The sequence below is a fragment of the Passer montanus genome, unplaced genomic scaffold, assembly GCF_014805655.1.
Source record: "Passer montanus isolate IOZ18808 unplaced genomic scaffold, ASM1480565v1 scaffold31, whole genome shotgun sequence".
Lineage (NCBI taxonomy): Eukaryota > Metazoa > Chordata > Aves > Passeriformes > Passeridae > Passer > Passer montanus.
Genome location: NW_024367819.1, coordinates 9,541,799 through 9,567,718, shown reverse-complemented (window position 1 = coordinate 9,567,718; position 25,920 = coordinate 9,541,799).

Below are 25,920 nucleotides of genomic sequence, written 5' to 3'. Positions count from 1 at the left end.
GTTTTCAAGGAAGCTGCAGAAGTAGCACAAATGAAAATAAAGGTTGATAGGTGTAATCCTTTGTCATAAACATTCTATGCCTATTTAACATATCTGAAATGTCTGTTTCCCTACCTTGCAGAATAATTCAGAATAGTTCATTCTAGCTTTAGTGTGTACTTAACCCCATGTTTCTTTGTTCTTTTTTCTTTTCTGTGTTGTTACAGTCCTGCTGCTGCTCCTTGAGAAGCTGCTTTCATGTGTCCTCTTTTTTCAATGGCATGCTTGCCTGGAGCATTGACAACTCTGCTATTCCAGGTATCTCAAACTTATGTCCAGCATGTACTACAATGTCTCCTGTACTGAGAATATTCCCCTAATCCCTTCCTCCACCCCTCAGCACATCTTGCCTGTCTTCCCATTGCTCATTTATCCTGATCTATATGATGTTTTACTGAGGTTTGAAACAAGTGAGATTGTAGGCAGCAGTGAAAACCAAGGCAGCCTGGAGAAGAGAAATTGCATTCAAGGTGCACCCTTCTGTGATTCTTTCCTAATCCTATCAAGGCTGTTGTCAGACTGGAGGGTGATGCCCCTGTTGGGAGAGGCAGTGTGCCAATAACTTGGATGTGCTGGAATCTGAGAGTCTTTAATTGGAAATGACACTCCTCAGAGTATTTGCAAGTGCTATTACTAAGAGCCTTTCAGAACTAATTTTGATGAAATGACCCTTAGTTAAAGTTGAAATTACTTTAATAAAAACTGAAAGGAGGGAAAAAGCACCTGAGACATTTTCCCAGCTATGTAAGTGGATTGTCCTTCCCCACTCCCTGGCCAACTTAATCTCCAGTTCCAAACAATTCACTTCTTAAGATAACATTGTGCAGTTTCTGCAGGTATTCTACTATTTAAAGAAAACAAATTTCAAGGCATAAGAGCTGATGCCCTTCAGGCTGTTTTACCTCTAGGCCCTGCTAAATTTTCTTTCTTTCTGGTCTCTCCAAGACTATGCATAATAATAATGTCCAGAAGAAGTAGCAGTTGTTTACAGCATATTTGACACAAGAATAAAATATTTAAATATAATAAAACCCAGTTTGATTTTTATTTTATTTTGATTTACTACATTGATTTTTTTTTCTCTTAGGGGTATACTTTTTTTTCAAAAGAAAACAGTCTGGGTGAGAAATAAAAAATAATTTATCAGACGCATATGATGGAAGTAAAGCAATTCAGCTCAGTCAGTTTATTGTATAAATTATCATCAGCAGGGAGTAGGAGGAAAATATTCATTTCAGACAAACCATCCTCCCAGTAAATAGCTATTATTTCTTATCTCAGAATTTTTCCTATAAAGCTTTACTATAAGGAAGAAGACTTTTTTTTTTAAAAGCTCTTTGTGTGCATGAATAATAGGCAACTACAAGGATTATTTATGTTGGACCACAATGCAAATTGTATTCCAGGGATTTCAGAGTGTAATGGAGAGCATCCTTTCATTTGTGATTTTTTTTTTCGGTTTGTTTGTTATGTGCCTTTAAAAAGCAAGTAAGTGGATCAGACCCTCCAGATCAGATTGCTCTTTCTCATGGAAGTAGCTGAGTCTGTTTCTGTAGGGCTCTTGCAGCCTGCAGGTAGAGGCAAAGAACTGGAGCCTGCATTTCACAGGAGGGACTACAGGCAGCAGACAAAACCCACATCTGAGGTGTGACAGGGAAACCTCAAAGGCTCAAGAGGACTGTGCAGTTTCCTGCAACCTAAAAAGTTATTGATGACACCAAAAGAAAGACTACAATAGATAGCAGAGAGTGTGATTTATGAGCTTTTAAATTTTCTAGTTTGCCCATTTTTATAATTTAGGAGGGTGTTTTACCACCTTTTATTTTCTCTGTTTAGAAAGTAAAGTATTCTACATTCTTAGATAAAAGATAAAACCTGCATTCCTTTCTTTTTTCTTTTTTTTCCTACCTTTTCTTCGTCTCATTTTAAAACCTGTTATTCTTACAAAAGTTCATTGTAATCTCATTATTGACATCACTCAAAACTGTAGTTGTTATTGAGTATTTTTATAGATGTTAAGAGCACTAGCAAACAACTATTTATCTTCTTACCTATTCTTCAAATAACTCAAATATAAGTAGGACACATTCACAAACAATAAAATAAAAATAATAAAGTGCAAAAAATTACAAATAAACGACCAGTGCAGTAGAAAAAAAATCAACCAATTTAAAATTCTTGCTGATTTTGCACATTTCAGTCTGCTGAGTTATTACAAGGCACATTCCAATTTTCCAGCTCTAGCTGCCTGGTTGATCATGAAGTGTGGATTCTGCAGTCTCTGCAACACATTATAGGTCTCTCTTATTTTAACTCACTTCATTTCACTATCTGATCACTGATACAGTAACTTAGTACTGTGAGCATTCCATTGCTCTTACTCAGGTTTTGTTAGGATTAATGTCAAACTGCAAGTGGCTTTGCCTCCTGTGTTGGGTTTCTCAATGCATTCATGACCAAACAATTCCCAGTCACCAGCACTGGCAGGAAATGTTGGTTGGCATTGGCAAGACAGGAAGTCTTCCATTTGTTGCAACCTGCTGTTTCGATGTTAAAGGTCAAATGAGCACAGCTTAATAAAGCAGCTGGGAATTTACAGTCAAGTCCAATCATGTGATTGTTGTATTGGCTGGGATTCTGTACTGGGGACTTTCAAAAGATTCAGACATTTGGCATCAGAGACTTGAGGCTTTCAGCCAAGAGTTGGGATTGTTATTCCAGCTTTCTGTCCTCTCCTGCACAATTTGTTCACTCAGCTGTGCTTGATCCTCCAGCTCTTCCTTCTTAAGGGGTTCTCCTGCCTTGCCTTGTTTTCTCTCATAATTTACTCAAGAGCTCCTTGGTTTTTTTCAGTGCAAGAAGGAGTTTTTTATCTTCATTTTTATGTTTGAATGGACTTTTGCTGACCGGTTTGATGAGTGAAAAATCCGTGAAACAGCTGCCACAGCTTAGTGCAACTTGTTGAGGCTTGGATAAGCCCTTCCCTGCCATACCTGAAGGCACTAGGAATAGCATAAATGAAGTGACCTTTTTTTCATTATAAAGTTTATGATTAAAAAAATTTGTGCATGGACAAATAATTATTAGGAAACATCTAGCAATAATTCCCATCAAGACACACAGGTGGAAACAAAATTTTCTATTGATGCATGAAATCTTTTAAAGAGAACTATTGATAAAAACAGGTTTCTTAGGCATTTTCTGTAACAGTGTTTGCTGTCTTCTGGTGATACTAAAAGTTCTGAAGCACCATTATGAAAATAATTCTTATGGGACCCTTAGTAATAGTTATAGATACATTTTAGTAAAAGCTTGTTTTAGATGTGGAAGAAAATATAGCTGAAAAATATGACATCAGTTAGAAAAGTCCTCAATAAACATTTATATATTTTCTGTATGAGTCTGTGTAACAGAAAAACTCACATCCAAATAAAAATACATACAAAACACTGTTGGTTTTTTTTTTCTTTCCTGTAAACTAATATTTTTAGAAGCTGGGTTTTTCAGAGGACCTCTAATTAATAAAGTTTTTTTTCCATTTGGGTCTTTAAGGGTGACTGCTTTTGTTTCCATCCACAAGAATTGGCTACTGCTGCTGCTGGGAATAAATAATAAATAAATGCTGTGTTTGTTCTTTACTCCCTCTCTGTCTCAGTCACAGAAAAGATGTCTTATCACGCACTGGAAAAATGTAAGTTCATTTTCCTTTTCTGTACAATAATTATAAAACTTCTCCAACAGTAGTTTTTATGGTGGGTCTCTAACTCAGAGAAGCTCTTAATTTTGAAAATTCCTCTTTCTAAAACTTCCCATTAGAAATAAATAGGTCAAGAATATGCAGAATTCAACTTAGATACAGGACTTAAAAATATATATTTCTTCCTTACCTTCTGCTAAATTCAGAGTGCCTTGAAACCTAATATTTGCTACCAGCATACAGCAGCTATGTGCATTCATTGTGACTTTTGTTTCCCATCTGCTGGAAACGATTTTCTTTAGATTGTTTCATTTATCCTTGAAAAGATATACTACCTTGCATTTAATTGCAGTTACCCCAAGACCTCCTAACCCTATGGTGTGAGGTTATGGCTCCCCTTCCCCACTCCAGATCTCTCTCCTTCCTCTTTGCTGAGATTGTATATGGAGTATATGCAGGATGCTTCTTCCTGTCTGGCAGGAATCAGTCCTCAGGAAAGCAGGAACTGGCCTTTCAGCACGTACCTTTTGGCTGAGAGGCAGAGGAACCCCTGTGCTGCCTTGCTTGAGCTCATTTCAGACAGCCCTCTCTTGAAAGGGTGCAGGTGGTGCTGCATGAGCTGGGGTGCTGATGCTAGAGGCGTCTGTTCTCGAGTTACTGAGGTCAGCCCATTTCCCTCACTCCCCTCTGCAGACAGCAGCATTTGACTGCCCTGTACACACAGGCAGAAAAGCAGAGCAGATTTAGGGTCCTGAGCAGGTCTTGTGATAGCACAAGTGTCACATGCAGAAATCCCTGCTTTAGAGTTTTGTGGAGAAGGGCCAATTTTCATGTGCCTCTGCTTACTCTAAGCACTGGTTTAAAGTTGTACTTCAGCAGAAAAGATTAGAAGATATAGGTCAAATCACTGTAGCAAATCAACACAGTCCTTAAAATCTAGCTGTAGAATTTACTTAACACCAGAGAATTCATGTTTTCCTCATTGAACTGGAGAAGTTAAATCTCTCTGAAAGGCAATATTCCTGAAAGACATATGAGCTTTATTTCCAAAAGCTTCTTGAAAGCCCAAAAAATACCAAGATCGTGAGAAACAATAAAACCCTACTTGTCAGTGCAAATCCAATCCACTGCAGCTTGTTTTTTCTGTCATCTTGGATGCAAAGATCATCAGAAAGCTAACCAGCCTCCCTTTTCCATAACAATGTCACCTGAACCTTTCTCCGGTGTTCTGCCACATAGAGTTTGAATGACATGAAGTAATTTTAGCAGGATTCATCAGCAACATTTAAGCCCTTTGTTCTTTGAAGATCAAAAGACTGTTACAGATATGATCATTCCTATTTTTCATGTTATCACATTCTCCATTTTCACCTTGTACTTCAAAATGATGGCAAATTCTAGTTTTGATAACTACAGCTGCAGCATTTATGATTTTTATTTCATACCTTTCAGTCCTGAGACTTTCAAAGCTAACTAACTGCATCCCTTTTATCTGCTCACTAATGACTCTCTGGCTGACGTTACAAAAGAGTGAAGCTTGAAACCACCTCTGTGGGTTTTAAAAGTTGATCATTCATAAGGGGATGTTGATGAATACAAGTTTTGTCTGCAAAATTTGAATGTGAAGTCTTTTCAGGATCTATGTTATAGCCAGCCCTTTTCAGATTTTTCATCCCCAGAACTGAACACAGAAACTTGTCAGCCCCTCATGACTTTTGAAATAACAAACAAATACAAATGAGACCATCTGATAGAGCACCCCATTCTCTCCTCCCCACACCCACCACATGAACACTGATATATTAAAACCTGGCATTTCATTCACAGCAGAGGCACACTGCTGATACGAAGGATCACCTAAATGGAATTAATGTAAATGAACATTTTCACAGCCAGACATTAAATATGTTATGTGTGTCACTTAGTCTTGGCCATGTGTGAGACAAATATAAATACCATTAATCGACTTCATAGTAGATTTTCCCCTTTGCATCTCAGTTTTTTCCTTCTTTTTAATAGCTAAAAGCAGAGGGGGAAAGGGGCCAAAGAGTTAATCATTTGCTGATGAACTGTAACACTACAAATCATCAGGAAGAGAGCTCTGGTGTCTGAGCACTTAGAAAAATAACAAGGGCTACTTTTGACAGCAACATAAAACACCACATTTTTCTCAGTAAATTAACCACAGTAAGTTAAATGATGGCTGAAGGCTGCATCTGTGGGAGACAAAAATGACACTTTCCTCCTACCTAGACAACAAAGTTTAGACAAGCATGCAAGTTGCCTGCAGGGTTATTGCTTCACAGCCTGTGTGGCTTCCCTAGATGAATTCACATTGCTTCTCTAGAGGAATTAACTCTGTGGTGGTGTAAAAATGGTCATTGACTTGCAACTGCATTTAGCACTCTGAAAATACACATGCCAGACACACCAAATAAGGGAGATCTGCATGCTAATAATGTTAGGCTGTACAATGCTGAATTCCCAGATCATTAGGGAAGGTTGATACAGTTCCTTGAAGGAAGAAAGACAGGTGAAGATGTAAGCTGCAAGATTGTCTCACTTCTTTGAATCTGCTTGCTGAGCACTGTCTCACAGCAGAGAGGAGGCTGCAGCCATGCGGGCTGTATTTCTCCACTGGCAGCATGGTGGGACCATAGGTCAGCGCTGAATGCTTGGGCTGGGTTGCCCAGGTTGTCCTTTTCTCTATAGTGAACATCTCTGAAAGGAACTTTGAGTTCAAATGGCTTTTTCTGTCATGTTTTCTCTCAGGCCACTTCAGAAACTATGTTGAATGGTCTCTATTAAATCCTGACCCCACTTATCTTCTGCCACCTTGGTGTGATATATCTATTCTCCTCTCCTCCACTGCCCGGAGGTCCTTGGTTCTGTAGAAGGTTCTCAGCTAGCTAGATCCTTTCTACTCTGTCTTCTCTGTCTTTCTGGGTTGGAAACATCAGTCTTGCAAGCACAACTGGTCCCAGAGCACAACTACTCTGGAGGGTACCACAGAATATTGCACACAGCTGCCTGAAGAAAGAAACCACTTGTGTCCCTGCAGAAGAAACAACTCAAAGCAGCTGTGAGTACAGACATTAATTCCATTATTAGTCTGAAATAATAGTGGCCATATTCCTTCATGAACAGAAATTCAGAGCTTGTGACCTAGTCATTCAAGTACCAGGAAGCTGAATATTAAAATAATGAACTTGTTATGCTATTTAGCACTCCTCTTTGCTCTTTCAGAATTGCTGCATGTCAACAAAACTTTAACTCTTCAATATTATCAAATGATCGAGAAATTTATGTTTTCCTTATCCAGATTAATGACTTACAGATGCTGCATTTATTATTAACTCCATTTACAATAAAATTAGCTTGGTAGAGTTGCTAGTAGCTCTTAGACACACAGGAGAATGTCTCCTGACACACTCATGTTCCTTACATGTACAAGCCAACTAACTTACAGCTAATTTAGTTGAAAAAAAATCAAGAAAAGATTAAATGAGTAGGGTCTCTAGTGGCATCAAATTCTTGCTCACAAAATATTGCTTCCTTAAGTACAGTTTGGAGCCAAATGTAAGCATTTGTAAATGAAGCAGCTAATTAACTGCTCCAGTGGAGGATAATGGTTGGAAGCAGAGTTTTAAGCAAAACCAGTGTGCTCTCTACCATAATAGATAAAGGCAATGTATTAAGAAGTCATATTTCTAAGTCCATGAGCAGAAGACATTTGAGTATTAAGACAGGAAATACTGGACAAGTCAACAAGTTCTGGTAACCATTAACTTTCAAAGAGCCTTCCAGATGTTCTCTCAAGATTCCTCACTCTGAATCAGCTTCTCACCTATTTTTTCTTCCCATTAGTGGCAATCTGTTTGTGGCAAAGATAATAAAAGGAAGAACATCCTAGAAGTTATGTAGTGGTATTTACCCAGACCTCTGCTAATGAATTAATGTGTGATTGACTGTTTAGAAGTGTTGAATTAGCTTCTCTGCTTGGAGACTTACATTGACTTAAAATACCTCACAGATCAAATGTGCAACTTCTCTTTGATTTGTTTATTACACCCAGCAGTACAGTCTAACAGCATGAAAAGGGTTCAATAGTAGCTCTGGGGCAGTGAATTAACAGAATGACTTGCTAGATTATAGTATTTAGTAGTGATCACAGCACTGTCAATTTTCATTATCTTTGAGGAAACCACAGATGTAAACAACAGTATTAGGTAGGTGTTTTTTCTTGGTCACAGAGCAGTCTCCTTTTCTTAAGACATTCTTCCAAGAAGTTGGACTACATGAACAATGAGTAAACTTTGTGTAGAGCATCCTAAAGGGTTTCTCATATTAAACAGCACCATATAAAAATAATAACTATATCTTCAGTAATTAAAACAACCAGTGGGGATGTATGAAACTGAAAAGAAAAAGACCTGTGTTCTGCAAGTTCCCAATCAGTATTCCTGAATAGGAAGGAGTAGACAGGTCAAAGAGGCTGAAAGGCAGAGTAAGAGGTAAAGCATTTTTTTCCCATAAAATTCCTGGATCGAGATATTATCTGATTCTCACTGGAGAGAAAGGCTCATCCAAAATTAAATTAGTTAAATTAATCAAGTAAGATCAGTTGGAACAGAAGGCTCAGAAGAGAATTTCAGATGCACTTCTGTCCCAGGTTCCCTGGGTGACTTGTAGTGGCATTTCCATAACCCAACAAAACCTGGTAACTCAAGACTATTCTTTTTCATTTGGGGAATATATTTAGCACAAAATTTTTAAATCAGGTAAAAACCTTTTCTTTCTCTCAAATGCTTGTCTTCTTCAGTGATATGTGTGTGGTTCTAATACACATTTCATCTAGATAGATGAACAATAAGGAAAAATATTTCCCATCTTGATTCTACAGATGTCATTAAATATCAGTCACTTGGGTGAGAAAATGCCAGAAGATAGTATTTTTACTATGTAAAAGATGAAATTCTCTTCAATAAAGCAGTTTTTTTCTGGGTTAAAAATAATATAATTGTCTCTCATTATGCAGAGCTTTCCAAGTTTTACAGTGCTACTACTGCAATGGTTAAAGATTTCTTGCCTATATTTATTGTAAAAATGAGTAGGAATATACACCAGGAAGGACCATTTGACTCACTGAGAACATTTTCCTGCTGTTGCAGACAGCCAAACTACTTGATCTTTTTCATACACTGATAGAAACTCAATTTTTAAAACCAAGTATGTGTTTTCCCCCTTGTATCACTCAAAAAGATGTACCAGAGCTCACTCAAGTGGAATTAAACCTCTAGACTCAAGCACAGATTCATTCATTAACAGAGAACCATTTGTTCCTGTGATAAAAAACATCCTTTAACTAAGTATTTTTTTCCTCCCAGAGTTCATGCTTCTGATGCTGTATTTATGGAGTGTAGTCATATCTCTTCTCACTCCTAAAAGTACTTTAAATTTTGCAAAACTGAAAAACATAAGAAGATAGGCTCTTTAGAAGAATAAGTTGAATTCAGAAGTAATGCCAAGAAAATATTTGAGACACTTGATACCTTAAAGCACAAAATACTCAAATTGTGGGAAATACAGAACTGTGTTTGCTCTTATCACTTTCAAATACAAGATATGGCAAAATTATATACTTAGGAAAACATTAGTATGGACACTGTTCTGATGGTGAAGTGTGTAGGAAAATGTACTGGCTTTAGACACAAACTTGGATTATTGGGAAATTTGTTTTCTAGACGGAATAAATATTTGCAGAGATTACTATCTGAATGTCTGGTACTCATGCCTTGACAAATTCGCTGTAAAGAGACTCACTGGATAAAAGTGGAGGGAAGCTCAGTTCTCCATATCTGATCATGTCTTTAAATTTTTATCTTTGTTCTTTGTGACATTACCTTTCAAAGGTACTTATGAAAAGTCACTGTAGAACTATTTTCAGGTGCAATTATCCAATACCTAGTGGCTATATAAAACTGCACCTGCAACTGGCTAAACTGTATGGGCTACATTTGCAGATACAATATCTGCTGGAAAATAAAATGTCAGTTTATGCAAATTAGGCCCAGAAGTAAAATATTGCCAGATACTTTTGTGGACTTCAGTAGGCTTTGGATCCCACTTTAAACATTTTTTTCTTTTCCAGAGCAGTTCTTGGAATGTTTCTGAGTGACAAATAACATTTCTATAAATAGGAGAAGAAGCAGTTCTTCATCTTCTAACATAATGTAAGATAATATTTATGCTTTGATTGGAAACCACTGTTGATTTAAATTTCACCTTTAGCGGTCATAGACAACAGGCAGAGGAGACCTATAGAATTTGCATTTTGTTGAATAGATTGGATGCTGGAATTACTGACAGACACGCCTTTTCATAAGGTTGTTCTAAAAGTGGCAAGGGTGTCAGCAGTTACTCTTTGCTGTGTTCCTGGAGTGTTAAGTCTTCCTGAATAGCTACAGTTTTGCTTTGCAACACCAGCTTAAGGTACTTTTTAAGTAAATAAGCACTAGTTTCCATTAGAAATGTTGAACATATTTTTAAGTGTTGCTTTATTTATATGAAAATCACCCTGTTGTGTATATTGCATGTAATCAGCAAATTCCAAAAGGAATTTGTATTGTTGGGCTGAATTTGATTAATACCTGTGAAAAAAACTCGTAGTTTTGTTCAGTAGACACTACTGAAAATTCAAGTCAACATATACTATAAAATTATGTTTATCATAGTTTGTATCCTGTAGTAGTAGACTGGAACACAAGAAGTTAAAATCTAAAGGCTTGGCTATTCAGAATCAACAAATTCATCAAACTGCATTTTTAAATTTTCCTTTAACAAAAGCATGAATAACTGGACAACAGGTTATAGACAGTTTTGTTCATCAAAGTAAAATTACTTTGTTTCTGTTGGATTTTGTAACAAAGTTATGTAAAATACTCACTAATTGAAAGCATTTTTCTCTCTGATTTAATAAGACAAGAAGTTTGAGCCATAGAAAAACAGTTGGGAAAATAGAGAGAGATGTTTAAAATATTTTGAAGCCCATTCCCACCCTTGTGCTCCTTCCAGTCATTGCCACTTCTCATTTTATTTTTCCTAGTGCCAATGGCTTGCAGTGGTCAGGCATAGTTAATTGAATCACAGATGTTGCATGGCTGGAAGGTACCACTGGAAGCACCTCATCCCATTTCTTACACCAGGGCCACAGCCAGCAAAAGCCAGGTCAGCCATGGCTGTGCTCAGATGAATCTTGACAAACTCCAAGCAGATTTTCCATAGCCCACTTACTTTGGTGAATTGTTTACATAGAACTATATTTTTCCACACCACTGGCCTCCTTACAACTTTTAAGATGAAGCTGACAAGAACTAGACTATTTTCTACTATCTCAAAAGGACCAGCCTCTTAAAACTTTCCAGCTTTCCCATGCTTCCTCTATATTCTTCACTCCATTGATTTTAATGTCTCTGACTTTCAGAAGTTTCCAAATGAAAAAAGTGTTTCTTCTGAGATTTTCAAGAATGTGTATGGTTCAGTCAGGGTGCTAAGTGTAACAAAGTCATCTGCATAACGTGGCATGTGGGATCATTATATGAGCACAACATCTGTGATGTGACTGAGCACAAGTCAGCTTCTATAATACAAGGCAAAGAACTGTAATGTTTGAACACAAAAGTCTTCCTTTATTTTCAAAATTAGTGCAGCTTTTATTTCACAGATAAAATCATATTAGGCACAAATTAGAAATTCATTATAAAAATCCAGGATATTTCTTAAAACACTGCTGCTGCTTTATTGATGTTTCAGTGTCAGTAATTCTGTATGATATGTCAGCCTTGCTCTGACTTTGGATTTTATTGCCAAGCTCATAGTACTTTAGTGCCTGTTGAAAAATATCTGTTTTCTTGATTATCTTTCTGCTGTCAACTCTATTATGCCATCCTAATTCTCAGATCTTGTGTTGCATGCTGCATTTTTACAGCAACTATGAATACAAGCTAAAAGTCACACAGAAGCTGTGGAAAAAATAAATGCAGAGTCTACCAGATCTGTCAATATCATTTTAGATATACTCATAGATGTCTATGAGGGCAGGGGAGGAGCTAAACAAAATAGGCAAAATCATTTTGACAGGAAACAATTTCTACAAATTGTGGATAAAATCTTAGTAGATCAATATATACATATATTTGAGAGAGTGAGAAGAAATCTGGAGAAAAAGGAATAATTGGTTATGAGTGTCATGAGAGATGATGTCAAAAATCTTTCTGAAATCAAGATAAACAACTTTCACTGGTTTCCCCCTGTCCACTGAGCCAGTCATCATAGAAGAGTAGCTGGTCAGGCATTTCAACTTCACAAACATATGCTGACCAATCCCAATTACTAAATTTTGCTTAATATGGTTGAAAATGGTTTCCAGGAGGTTTTGATGCATCATGCCCCCAGGTAATGCAGTAAGGCTGGGTGGACATCAGCTCTCCTCATCTTCCTTCCTGTTCTTGAAGACAGGAGTGATTTTGGGTTTTTTCAATACCCATGAAACTTTACCCTTTCCCTCAACCCTTCAAATATGATAATGAGTGGCCTCATAATGCCAACCCCCTTAATACTCAAGGATGCATCCTGTCAGGTCCCATGGACTTGTGCATGTCCAGTTCATTCAAATGTTTCCTGAGTTGATCCTGCTCTATTGAGGGTATATCTATATTTCTCCAAAATTTTGCCTAGATTGGAAGGTCCTGGTATCCCTGAGGACAATTCTAGCCAAAATATAATAAAGCAAAGCAATCAAGAAGACATTCAGTACTTCAATGTTTTCCTTACCCCTTGTCACCAGGGATTCTACCCAATTCAATGCTAGGACATTCCTATCACTTCTCAGTTTTCCCTTTGCTGCTAATATTCCAGTGAAAGCCCTTCTGATCTGTCCCCAGTCACAGCTCCATCTCTTCCAACTGCTCTCTGCTACAAAGGACAACTCAGAATCACAGAATAAACAAGGTTAGAAAGGAACTTTGAGATCAAGTCTAACCAGTGAGCTACCATTACCTTACCAGCTAAATCATAACACTGAGTGTCTCATCAAATCTTTTCAAACACCTCCAGGGACAGTGACTCAACCACCTCCATGGGCAGCCCATTTCAATGCTGAGCCACTCTTTCTATGAAGGATCTTTTCCTCCCCTGCTCAGAGGGTCTGTATCCTTCCTAAGGAGTGTGTATAAAGCTGCCTCATTTCTAGTCAAAACACAATTTCCAGATTAGTGAGCAAGGCTGAAAGGCAACAGTGGTGTTCAAGATTTCAACTTGGGAAGGACAACTTATCTGCAGCTGTTGTACAGCCTATGAATGTGTCACTGCCTCCAGAATTTAAGCCGCTTGGCTTAAGTTGGGTGTTCAAGATTTCAACTTGGGAAGGACAACTTATCTGCAGCTGTTGTACAGCCTGTGAATGTGTCACTGCCTCTAGAAATTAAGCAGCTGGGTGCTTGTCCAGCTTTTCATGTCAGTTTCCTACCTGGGAAAAAGTCAGTGACAGAAAAGCTGAGGAGAATCTAAGTGTTCTTTCTGTATTTATAACATGTACACAAGCCTTTGATAAAGACTTGTTACTATGACACTGTTTTAGACCTTGCAATAAAAGAAAGAAACAAGCCATAGTCAGAGAAAACTGGCTCAGCATTAGGAGTTGATAAGATAGACAAATTCTTTGCGGTTACTCTGGTTTTTCTGCCATTTCTGTCATTACTTTTGCTACCTTTTCCTCTCCAAACTGTTTCTAGAGAAATAAAGCACTGGTATGTATAATGGTATTATATGCAAACTCTCACAGAAATATTCTTTTATTTCATTACTTGAATTATTTATATGAACTTGTATGAAAATGGGGTTTTTTTTTCCAGTCTTGAATGAAAGAAACTCACATCTTCCCAGCATTTGAATCAGGTGTGTGCTGCACAGAGCACAATTACACAATTCTCTGACATAATAAAGCAGAATAATCTGAAGGTGTTGAAGAAGAAAAAAGCTTTTGGGTAAAAATGATTTGAAAAGCCAAGAAGGGTGATTTTATGATACAGTGTCTCTTTTCCATACTTATATAGTTAGTATAAAAATTGACAAGTGAAAACATTTTAATGTGCCTTTCATATGCAGAAGTGGTGGTACATTCTGCTAATGTTTTGTTATAATGAGTCTTATAAAGAACTACATTACAAATGTCTTACGTGTACTATGATTTATTTGCAACTAAATTTTTTAGGATATGTTTTTATTACTCACTTTATTTAACTTTCTCAGAAATTAAGTTTTCTTGCCATCTCCAATTTGCATTCTGTGTCTGTCTTTAGCTAGACTACAATTCCCAAGGAAAGTTTGATGTCAACAGTGTGAGACATTCCTCAACATAATGCAGGACTTCAGGAAGCCTCCCAGTGACTGGGAATGCCAAATATCAGCATCATAATGACACCTAGCCTGCTACTGCAGAAAAATGAAACCCAGTGATGGGTCTTTGGTGATTTTTTGGCTCTCAGGTAGAAGCAGGAAGGCAAGAAGCAGTGGCACCTGAAGGCACAGTAGCAGCAGCACTCACAAACTGGATGTTCTTACACTGAATTACTAAATGAGGGTTCCTGGTGCAGCGCTGAGGTTGTGCTGGCTCAGCACTGCAGTATCAATTACCTGGTCATGCAAAAAGCAGGGAGCAGAATTCACATGGACACTTGATGCTTTTAAAAATCTTGTTTACTAACCCAAATTTTGCAGGAGAGGAAAATAAGATTGCTGAGACTACAGTCATGAAATGAAACAAATGGCTCCTCAAACAGCAATGTATTCAGTCTGCCAAAGGGAAATAAATTTTGGGGGGCTTAATCAGTGATACACTGGAAAAAATTCTGGGTATTTGTTCTTCCTTTGTTCCTGTTCGTATAGGTATTGTGACTGTGACCCCTATTTTATCATCTTCTCTGTGTTTTCCTTGTGTCTGTTGTATATATATTTAATTTTGCCTCTTTCATGTCCTGAACTTGATTCTACCTAACCCTAAAGATGCATTCCTTCAGTAAGCAGTGACTGAGCCTGTGGTGTCAGGCACATTTAAAAGGTTTTCTTTAGTCCCTTCTGAACAGGTCACCTGCTGCAGAGTGTCTTGGAATTGGGACTTGACAACCCCTTTCAAGAGGATGTCAGCAAGCTGCAGAGGGTCCAGCAGAGAACTGAAGAGTCAGGGCACAGAGCACATGAGTTGTGAGGAGTGTTTAACAGAGCTGGGCTTGTTTAGTTTGGAAAACAAGAGGTTAGATAGTAAATAAACTCACAGCAGCCTAAAACTGCTTGAAGGAAATTTGTGGGCACACTCTTCTTGATTGTGGCAGGCAATGTAAGGGACAATGACCCCAAGCTGAAAGTTGAATAACTTAGATTGGACATTTCTTCCAAGAGACACAGAGAAGTGTGACAGAATATCCATCCCTGGAGGTTTCCAAGATTTGCCTCAGAAACCATGTAGAATCTTTTCTGAGGAATGAGACTGAAAGTGAAGATAATGAGAATGTTTCTGGAAAAGTGGGAGAAAAGGAAAGATTTTACAAAAAGAATCTCTCAAGCACTGCTGTCTAAGGCCAGTTCATCTTCTGATGTTTTAGTTTAAGAATCTGTCATGGAAAAATGCAAGCAACAAAAGCAAGTCACTCACATATGTTGGAATAACAATGATTTTTATTTTTTTTTAATGACAGGGGATTTAATAATAAATTTTGTCTTTTTTATCAATTTTAGTGTCTATTCCCACTGTCTCAAGAAGTTCATGATCACAAGCAGGAAACTATATTGTGACAGTAAAGATATGTTTCTTTAAAGTAAATGCCAGGGTTTTTTTAAAAAAGGCATATTAGAGAATGACTGGATTTAAACTGATAAGTGACTTATTGCCCTTGTCAAGGTTGTAGCTAGAAACAGGTTAGTAGTGATCAAATTACTATGATGTAGACCATTCAGAAAAGAAAAATATAATAAACTATATTATACAAGCATAAAGAAATTAATAGCTTTACCAAAATAAACATAACTATCTTTATTCTCCTGCCTTTGTCAGCTGTCAAATCAATAAAACACAACTCAATTTTTTTCCAACACTAGAACTGCACTGACCTACCATTATGATAAACCCTTTCATATTAATCAATTGTACTAATATCTTCATAGGATACAACTGAGGTTAAAGTAAATGATGCAGAATTTTGTGCTTTTGAGCATTGCAGGGACTGTGGTTTTGGTAAAAATAGCTCTCTGAAACCATTACTTTCTGCCATGTCTTTAGGACATTTTTAAGAAATGAGTATGTGATGAGAAAAAAGTGAGTCAACATAGCAGCTGCTCAGAGATGTAGTAACAATTCAAAACCAAAGCCTAAAATTTGAGGCATTTTATGTGTTGTTGTTTTTTTTTTAAACATCTTGATCTTTGACAAGTTAAAAGATTAATTTCAATAAGCATTCCCTCTCAAAATTAATAAATTTTTAAGTAACCAAGGGACATGTTAAAACACCTTTTGGTCCTTTTTATGAGGAAAGTGGAATCAAATTTGATTTTTCAATCCCCAGTGACACATTCTCAGATGGAAAACAAATTCCTATGATTTTCAAGTGGGAAGTGTATTGCTATGGAGGGTCTCTCCAATTTAGTGGAGTAAATACATCAAGCTGCTCTTATATGAATGCTGCCAAAAACATGTCTTGATAACGGGTAGCATAAAATATGATTTACCTAATCCATTTTAAGGTTTAAGGTTTTAATTCTTGATGGGATTATAAGAACATCTTTGGAACTAGTGCTGCAAAAGTAATAATTTTTACCATTTCATATAGCTTTACTGAAGTTTCAAGGATTTTCCCACTGTGGAGTAAGCTGAGCCAAAACCTAGTAAGGAATGCAAAAATGAGTGAGACAGTGCAGAAGACCTGATGAGCTTCAGAAGATAAGTCCCAGTTGGAATGTGATCTGCTGGTTTGGATTTCTGTTTTGCCAAATTTGGCCTTTAGTCTGAGATCTAGGTATTCTTCTCATAAAGAATACCTTCTCTAGGTATTCTTCTCATAAAGAAGACGCAGTCATGTTGGTATCGGGCAGCCAAGGCTGCTTACTTTGTTTTGTCTTTTATGGCTTTTTGGGGTTTTCTAATTTTATTATTTTTTTAATATTCAATATAACATTAACTAAAGCAGAAGGTCTGATCTAATTCAGTTTTGACTTAGGTGAATGATCGAAACCCTGAACTGTGCAATTCTTAACTGTTGCCTTATTTCTGATAGATCAATATTTTCCAATATGTGAAAAACACCATTAAAAAAACCCCATGTCTGACTCTCTGTAGAGCTGGCTTTTGGCTAGTTAAAGAGCATGATGACTATATGATTTTTGTACAGGATACCGTGACATTACACTTTGTTAGATTTATAGCATCTAATGCTTATGGGCATACCCATTTGGAGTGCAATCTCAGCTTGAATATGACTAACATCAAAAGAATCTATTAAGGCAAACTTGGGTGTTAACAGAAATGATTTTTACTCTTCCTTGAGCCCACTAAAATATTTGTCAGTGCTATTAATGAAACATTCACTCTCGTTAGATTACTCAAAGTTAAGCATTTTTCTAATTAGTTTTTATGAAGATCCTTTCTTAAATATTCTTAATAGTACTAACAGAACAAAATCTCATACCCTACTTCCAAAAGAGCAGCATTTTGTTCATGAATGAAAGGATCTATGCAAAGAAAAATATGTAAAGCATTTTGTGATACTTAGAGATGAAGACTCCTTGGTATATATGGGTTATCAGCAGTAGTTGCACCTAAGGGCTTCTATCCAGTGTTGGTATTGTGGTTTCCTGAGGAGACAGACAGGGAACATATGCACCATCAGCTAAGGCCTAGAAACACGTTGAGTAAAGGGAACTTTTGATTTTCCCACCAAATGCTAATTTTCTTGAGATTCTACCCTTGAAAGAATATGATACTTTGTTGTCAAATAGCATTCTATGACTGTAGTTATGGCCATACCTGCCACACAAAGGTAAATGTTTCAGGATACAGAGCATTTTTATACAGATAATTGTCCAATAGAATTATATTAACTTTTTTGTTTTCAATAATCATGGAAGAATGGAAGTCCTTAATTACAGTGATGTCCTGGTTTTGTCTGGTATAAATTTCTTCCTCGTAGCTGATGGAGTGCTGTGTTTTGGTTTCAGGATGCGAATAATGTTGATATCACACTTATGTTCTAATTGTTGCTACATAGTGCTAAAACAAAATCAAGGACTTTTAAGCTTCTCACACCACAGGGAGGAGGCTGGGGAGCACAAGAAGCTAAGAATTGGAACCATGAGGATAGCTGACCCAAACTGGAGAAAGGAATATTCCATACATATGCCCAGTTTATAAATTAGTGGGAAAGCTGGTGGGGGGTGCTTGTCACTGGCTTGGCACCAGTTGATGGGTGGGAGCAATTCTATAGTATATCACTTGTTTTGTATTTTCAACCTTTTTAATTTTTTTTTTTTATTTTCCCTCTTCCTCTTCTCTCCTACTAAATTATCTTCATCTCAAGCCAAAAATTTTACTTTTTTCCCCAATTCTTTCTCCCATTTCCCTGGAGGGGCAGGTGGAGGTGGTGGGAAGAAGTCTGAGCAAGCGAGAGGTGGTGTCATGTTTATCTTCCTGCTGGCTTAAACCAAAAATGTCCTTTTCAGCACCCATCATGAGGCAAGAAAGGTTGAGATAATGGCAGAACTTATGAGAACCTGTTAAACTAAATTTGCTATAAGCATTCATTATATTGGTTTAGTAGTTGCTGGTTGTGGGGTTGCCAGCAGAGAAAACTGCAGCTTTTGCTTCAACATTCCCATTAGGAAATCATGATCACCTTGGCCCTTCCTTAAGTACCCATCCTTCTATTCCTCCCTGCAGACAGGAGATTTAAAGATGCAAAAAACTGTTACATGATTTCTGTTTTTCTAACAAGAAAAAAGGATTTAATAAGGAAAGTGCCAACTTTGTAGGTATTTTGTTTAAATGTGGTTATTTACATAGTCTCACTTCTTGTCCTAAGTCAGGTTTTTAATTCTGTACTAGCTGCCTTGATTAGATTAATACAGATATAAATGTAAATTTCATTTTCTCTTTTTGAAGGACACCTTGTAATGAGATTATCCATAAACTGATCTTTGCTATGTGTCTGCCCCTGTTAGCTTCTTACTGCCTAGTGCCAAATAAATGCATGCATTATCTTTTGAATTTGTGTCAGTGTGAACTCATGAACACTGTGTGCCTAATAATTTTATTCTCAAAATGGTTGCCTTTTCCAACATATAGCAGAATATTCACTAGTTTCCTTTTTTTTTTTTTAATGAGAAATGATAAAAACCTAAGAGCTGAGATGAAATGCCCACCTTTTTATAATAATTCTTATAATTATGAATTCAAAGAAATAATCAGCACTCGGAACTAACCAGCAATATAAATGAAAAAATTATTAGAAAGGGTTCAGCAATAACTTGTGAGCTTTCTTAAGGCTTGTTGAGTGCAATTCTCTACTGGGGCCATCTTTCCTGAGTTGTGAATCCATTCTTGCAGCAGCTGAGACCTGGAGAGGGGGAGAGTGGGCAGGAGCTATAATGGGGAGGAGACACACCAGAGAAGCAGCACAGAGGCAGGTTGGTGTCTGTGATGTGACATTGTCTGGGCAGGCTGTGTCCCTGCCCATCATGGGCCATTCCTGGGACTGCTGTGAGCCCTGCCAAGTGCTTGTCCCTGCCTCCCCTATGTGCAGACAGTAGTTATGCTTCTGACCTGAAAAGTCTTACTCTGCTGTTGTGACATTTTGTAGGAGCTCTTGGTCTTCTCAGGTCCTGAAGGGGCACAAAAAAAAGACTGGAAGACTCTTTTCATCTCGATCCTGGTCATTTCAGGGGCTGTAGGCTGTGGCATCACCTGGATTGAGGATCAGGGAAGGGAGGAAACGTAGATTTTAACTTCAAAGCTGAGTAATTTTACTCAGTGTCCTGTACAATCAAATAATGACTATGTCTTTTAACTATGCAGAGGTGTCCCTTGCTTGATGTAATAGTAATTGGCACCAGGCATGGGAAGCTCCCCTTTCAAATCTGCAACTGATAACCTGGAGTTCCAAGAAGGATTTTATCCTTTTTCCTTTATTTATTTTTTTTAAACTTCAGATCACTTTGGGACTTTGTTTTTCCATTATCAGAAATGTAGCTGCAGAACTGTCACTTTGCAGTTAACCCAGGACACACCAGCTGCCTCTGATCTCTCCAGCACTTCCCCAGGGTACCTTGGATCTTCAAAGATTTTGCCTTTTGTAAGAGAATTACTGAGATTTTATAGTGATGTTGGAAGGGTTTTTCGTTTCTTAGATGTGGATGAAATATTCTCTTGGCCTTCTAACAGGACAATTAATCACAAACGTTGGGGGAAGGACAAGGCAGAGAACTAGAGACCTAAATGGCCACTGGTTGATAATCATGTGATCCCATAGACAATAAATGACATATCTGAGGGGAGATTTTCAGAAAAAAAATAATGTTAACTTTGTGTTGAGTGGTTTTGTGACAGCACTGCAAGCTAAGTTCTCTAAACTCATCCCTTACTGTGCACACATCAAAACACTAAAGAGGTTTTAAAACCCAGGAGTTATTCAGCAACAGATCATGGGATTTTGTAAAAGAGAGAAAGCACAAAGTCACTTAAAGAAGATGAAAAAACTGGGCATCATGAAAAAATCTCTGTCTGCATTGCCTTTGCAGGAAATATGCTATGTCCTGGATTGTTTTAAAACTGTTAAACAAGTATCTTTCTAGGTAGCAGCAGAGCACTGTCTGTCTCTTTGCAGGAATTCCATCCTTCCACCCCTCTGGAGGTCTCATGGCCTGCCTGCTCCTTGCTCCTTTGAAGCAATCTACATCTGTTGCAATCCATAGACAACACTCCTGGGAAGCTCTCATTTCTCACTGCACTCTAAAAACTTCTGTTAGTGGACAGACACTTGGATGTAGGCAAAATGTATTTTCCTCTTCTTTTCTGAGTGGTCCACCTGTCCCAAAGTGTAGTAGTATGTACTGGATTTTCTTCAATCTTCCCTGAAAAATTCCAATTAAACATTGCATAACAAACACTTATGCAAGTCTCTCTTTCAAAAACTAATAAATACTCTTATGAATGCACTGCAAAATGTATACATGTGGGAAGATGATTCCTTTAGTAATTAGGAAACATATTTTGTTGCTTTTATTTACCAGTCAGTTTTTCATTAACTCAACCTTTTCTCATGACAGCCTTATGGAAATGTGGTATTGTGAATTTGGGAACAAAGAAAGATATAAATTCAATGTATTTTATTAGGCTTAGCTTCAAAGCTTCTCACAAGCATCCCTTAGAACCAGTGAATTGCTAACATGAACATTATGTGGAATTGCACAACCAACATGCTTTTATTTTCTGAAAGGAGATATTTTCTATATGCATTTTTTATAAAGTTTCTGCTTTTGAGTCAGAAATATCTGTGCTACAGAGGATAAGCTGTATTTCATAGCTCTGTAATCACTGAAGCTGAAGCTATACTTTCCAATTAATGACTTTTTCTGGATAGCTCTCTAGTTAGTGGTCCTGACCAAACTGAAGTAATTTAATATTTTTTGTATTAAAATTATTACTTAATATGGCTTTCTATTATTCCTTTGACAAGAAGGCTTAATGAATGAAAGGATTTTTAAATTAATTGTGAGGCAAGAAACTCTCGTTAATGTGATCCTAGCTTCTCTGGAAGTGGTGCTTCATAAATATGGAGTTCCAAGTTCTTATGCCTTAAATTGAAGATAGGCTGCTAAACCTCCTTAGAAGCCTCTAATATAGCAATGTGCTCAATGAAGCAGTATTCCTTAAGGATTTTTTTTTTTTTTTTTGGTGCTGTACTCAACTATATTAAAGAAAATTCTAAAGAGAAGAGAAATGTTTAAATGGTGTCAATAATTTCCACTGGTTGTGTTACCATTATTGATGTTATACCATAATGAATAGGCCAACTGCAGTATTGTGAGTTTTAAAATTTATTTTAAAATGGGACTGCAACACAACTTTCCAGATAATGAGAGAGTGAGCTTTTGAATTCAGAATGTTTAATTGCTGAAAAAACAATAGTGGCAGAAAGTGCAGCGCTGGCCACAGTAGAAATACAGAACAGTTTTTGCTCTAATGCAACACCACAGCAGAGAGCTGTTGTTTCTATGTGAGTTTGCATTTTCTGCTTTGACCCCATTTTTCCTTTCTCACAACTTTCTCAAACCATTGTATTCTTAGTTGAAATGTCTTGTCTGATTTCAGTTATAAAGTATTTATTTGGGAAAAATGTACCTTAAAAAGAATAGAGAAAAGGAAAATTGTTTTGTACAGTTCTGGAGCAAAGGCAAAACTACATAGAATAAGGTTCAGAAGCTTAATTTACCTAAAGAAGTTTCAATTTGAATGTTTATTAAAAAAATTATATTTTTTGAAAAAGAAAGATTATATAAATTTTTTTTTGAAGACTGTGAAGCATAGATTTGCTGGAGTGGATATCAGAATTTTTAGACTTGTCAATTGAGAAATCATTGTGAACTGTATTGGAAATAAAAAGAATAAAAAAAGAAATTAAAACTTCTAACTTTGAGCTCTGTGTTACAGTACAAGACTGTGTACGCCAGTTGAATTAGGATTTGCTTTGAGGATAAACATAAAATAGTACTCAGGCAAGGAAGTTTTGAATAATGGAAGATACCATAGGAAGAATTTTGTGCTTAGCAGTCTCACAAGGGGACTGCAAATAGCTCTTAAAGGGAAGAGTGGGACTGCAGTAATAAAATCCTGTTGCCTGCCCAGATGTTTGATTTTGCTGTCTTGAATCTGGCAGGAACCATCACAAGTGGCAGCTGAAGTTTTAGTGATTGCAGTAAGACATTCTCAAAGAACTGACTCTATACTTAGCTTCCTGTGTCATGTGGACTATTTCCAGTGATGTAGTGAGTCTTGGCTGGGTTGGTGATTTATAGAAGTGGAATTAGCAAAATGTTTGGAATAATAGGTTGTTAGCAGCTATTAGAAGAGAGCTGAAAGATGGTAGACTAAATCTGTGAGTTCTAAAGAATGTATTATGGAGAACTATAATTGTGATCATGGTTTTTAAGCCTATTATTAAAAAGTTATTATAATTCACATATTTTTTTCTATCGTACTTACTCTTGAATATTGATAACCTTTCAGAAGTCTTTGAAGTGAACAGACATGTTGATTAAGCCTTGAACAGAGCGATTGTGAGCTTTATTGGAAAAGAAATAAAATTCTTTATTATCTAATGACCACTGTGAGGTTTTTGAGTCCAAACGTCACACTTGGAAAGTGAAATAAGGACCCCTACTTTTAAAAAGAAAGACTTGTACTATATGCTAAATCTTATTTAGGACTTCCAAAACCTCCTTTCGACTCCTGGAACTAATGTAAGATAAGGTAATAAAATTGAATGGTATAATTATAAGAACATAGATCAGTTTAACTGAGGTTTTTTGGACCTCAGGGGGATCCAAAAGGGGGGGGAATAGTTGATTTGATTTAATTTGTTGTTTCAAATTTTATTCTAACTCACTGACAATGATCAGTGACTATGTGGAGGAACAAAACAGTGTAAAATTGCATTGTGTTTTTCTATAGGCAGGTCAAATTTATTTATTCACCTTACTCTAAATATTACATATTCTGCAAATTTAAAAAACAATATATCTTTTAAATTAAATTGTGATTTCATGGCTCACTCTGTGCAAATAAAAGAATGCTTCTTTCAATCCAAGACACCACATGAATCTAGGCAACTAATGTTTAGAGGCATTTTTTTCAAAATCTGAAAAAGGATATAGCTGAAATTTGTTTGTTTGAAAGGAAAATATTGAGAAGTGGGAATGAAATCTTAGCCTGCTTGTATTTGCATTCAAAACGACAATGACATACAAACCCCATCATTTCTAGAAATGATGATGGATCTAGTTGGTATAAAGCAACATGTATCAGATGCATACTCCTACTTCAGCTGCTACTTTTTCTCATTCCTTTCTTATGTTTTCAGTTTGGTTCTGTTTGATGCCTGCTTTAGCACTGTCTGGATGGCAACATTAAGATGTTAGAGCTGATAGAGTAGCAAGAACTCCAATTAGAGTAAAGATTTAATCCTTATCTAAATAGGCTTCTTTTGAGAGATTCCTCATCCTTGAACTTGACATCTCTTAAAATATGTGTTTTGTGCTCAGGCAATACGAGGTGCAGAAGCCATTTCCTGGCATTTTTCTCTTATTAGTGAAAAGGAGCAGTTTTATCTACAGAATATTTCAGTCAAGGTTTTTGACTAAAGGTTGGGAAGGAAAACTATGAAACAGCATGAGGACTGCCTAAGAATTAGTAGCCTGATACTTTGGACAAAGAATATTTAGGTCTTAACAAGTAAATTATTATTCTAATTTCAAAATCAAATATGAGATGTGTAGCGTGGTTTTTTAACTTCTCTTGGTATGCTGGCACCATACAGAGAACATGAAATAAACACCAAGACTTCTCATCAAATACAGTTTTGAATTTGACCTGCTCTTATGGCTGGATGAAGTGATTAATCCAGTATATTTCTTCTCTCTTTAGAAAGACAAACTGCTTAAGCAAAATTATTTCTGTGTTTACATGTTGAATCAATGTGACTTAACATTTTAAAGCACTTGGAAAAGCAAATATTTGCACTTGGGTGGTCCCCAAAACAGAATATCTACATCTAATAGCAAATGGGCTCTATGATATTGCTGCAACCTATAATTTTTTTTCGGGAGTTACCATAAACATGAAGGAATCTAATTGAGTTTTCTTTCTCAGTCCTGTGTACACAGTTATAAATTATAACTGCATACCAACTCAACATTTTTTATTACTTTCACAAGATATTTCCTCTTTCTTATTGTTTTCTTTTGCCTCAATTTCACATTTCACATTTGTGTTTGAAGCACTACTTACAGTCTTCTGTGGAGCATCAAAATAATTCTGTGTATTCACAGAGATGTAAGTTAAATATAAATTTAATATAGCTTTGAGTAAACCACTAGGCTTCTAAAGTGTGTTTATTTCTCCAGAACTGTATTTGGTACTATATTTTCAGATCTGTGGTTTTCTTGTAACATATTTTAAAAATCAGAAAATAATCTTCCAAAACAGAATCTGTACTGTGATTTAATTTGATCACTGCCCACTGCATGATTCTAATATGTTGTGATAATATGGTGAATACTACTAATGTAATATAGTGAACCAAGATAGATTGTCTGATACTATTACAGCTTAACAGAGAAGACTGTCCTTCAAGCTACAAAATACTCATTATAGTGTAGCAGATAAATTTAATATCAGACCAAATAATGATTTAAATTTATCAAGAAAAATAACAACACATACAGAAACTTCTTTATGTCTTAATTTCCATTCAAAAAATAGTACAGGATAACTTTTCCTAGAATCAGAGACCATCTGGAATTGGAAAGGACCCATATTTTTTTAGGCTTTATGGCACAGGATAGAATGTCAGACAAATAAACTGATTGTAATGGTAGAACTTGGTTTCGGATTTAATAATTTATTTGAAATTTACTCTTTGTCATATAACTAAGGAGGAATGGTACAGTTCTGTAAATGCAGCTTTGAATGGAGTGGCAACATGTAACTTGTGGTGACTTTGCCATCTTGAATTAGTAAATTTATTTTGCATATTACAAGATATAAGTAGCAATAAAATCACCATGAAGAAACATCAGTGTTTCAGACAAATAAAAACTTTAATTAAAATGACTAAACATGCTTTAAGTTACTACACAAAAAGCTCTACTTAACACATGTAATGCTTCTATATATGCAGAAATAACACTGCCTTATTTCTGTATGCAGGTTTAGGCATGAGTGTTTGCTGTTAGGCTGCGTTAGTTAATTCAAATTTATTCCTTACCCACATCCAAGTAGCTGCAAAGAGAAAGTGCACTGAACACTTCATTCTGCTCCATGTCTCCTTTCTCCAACTGCCTCCAGAAAATTTACAAGTATTTTTCAA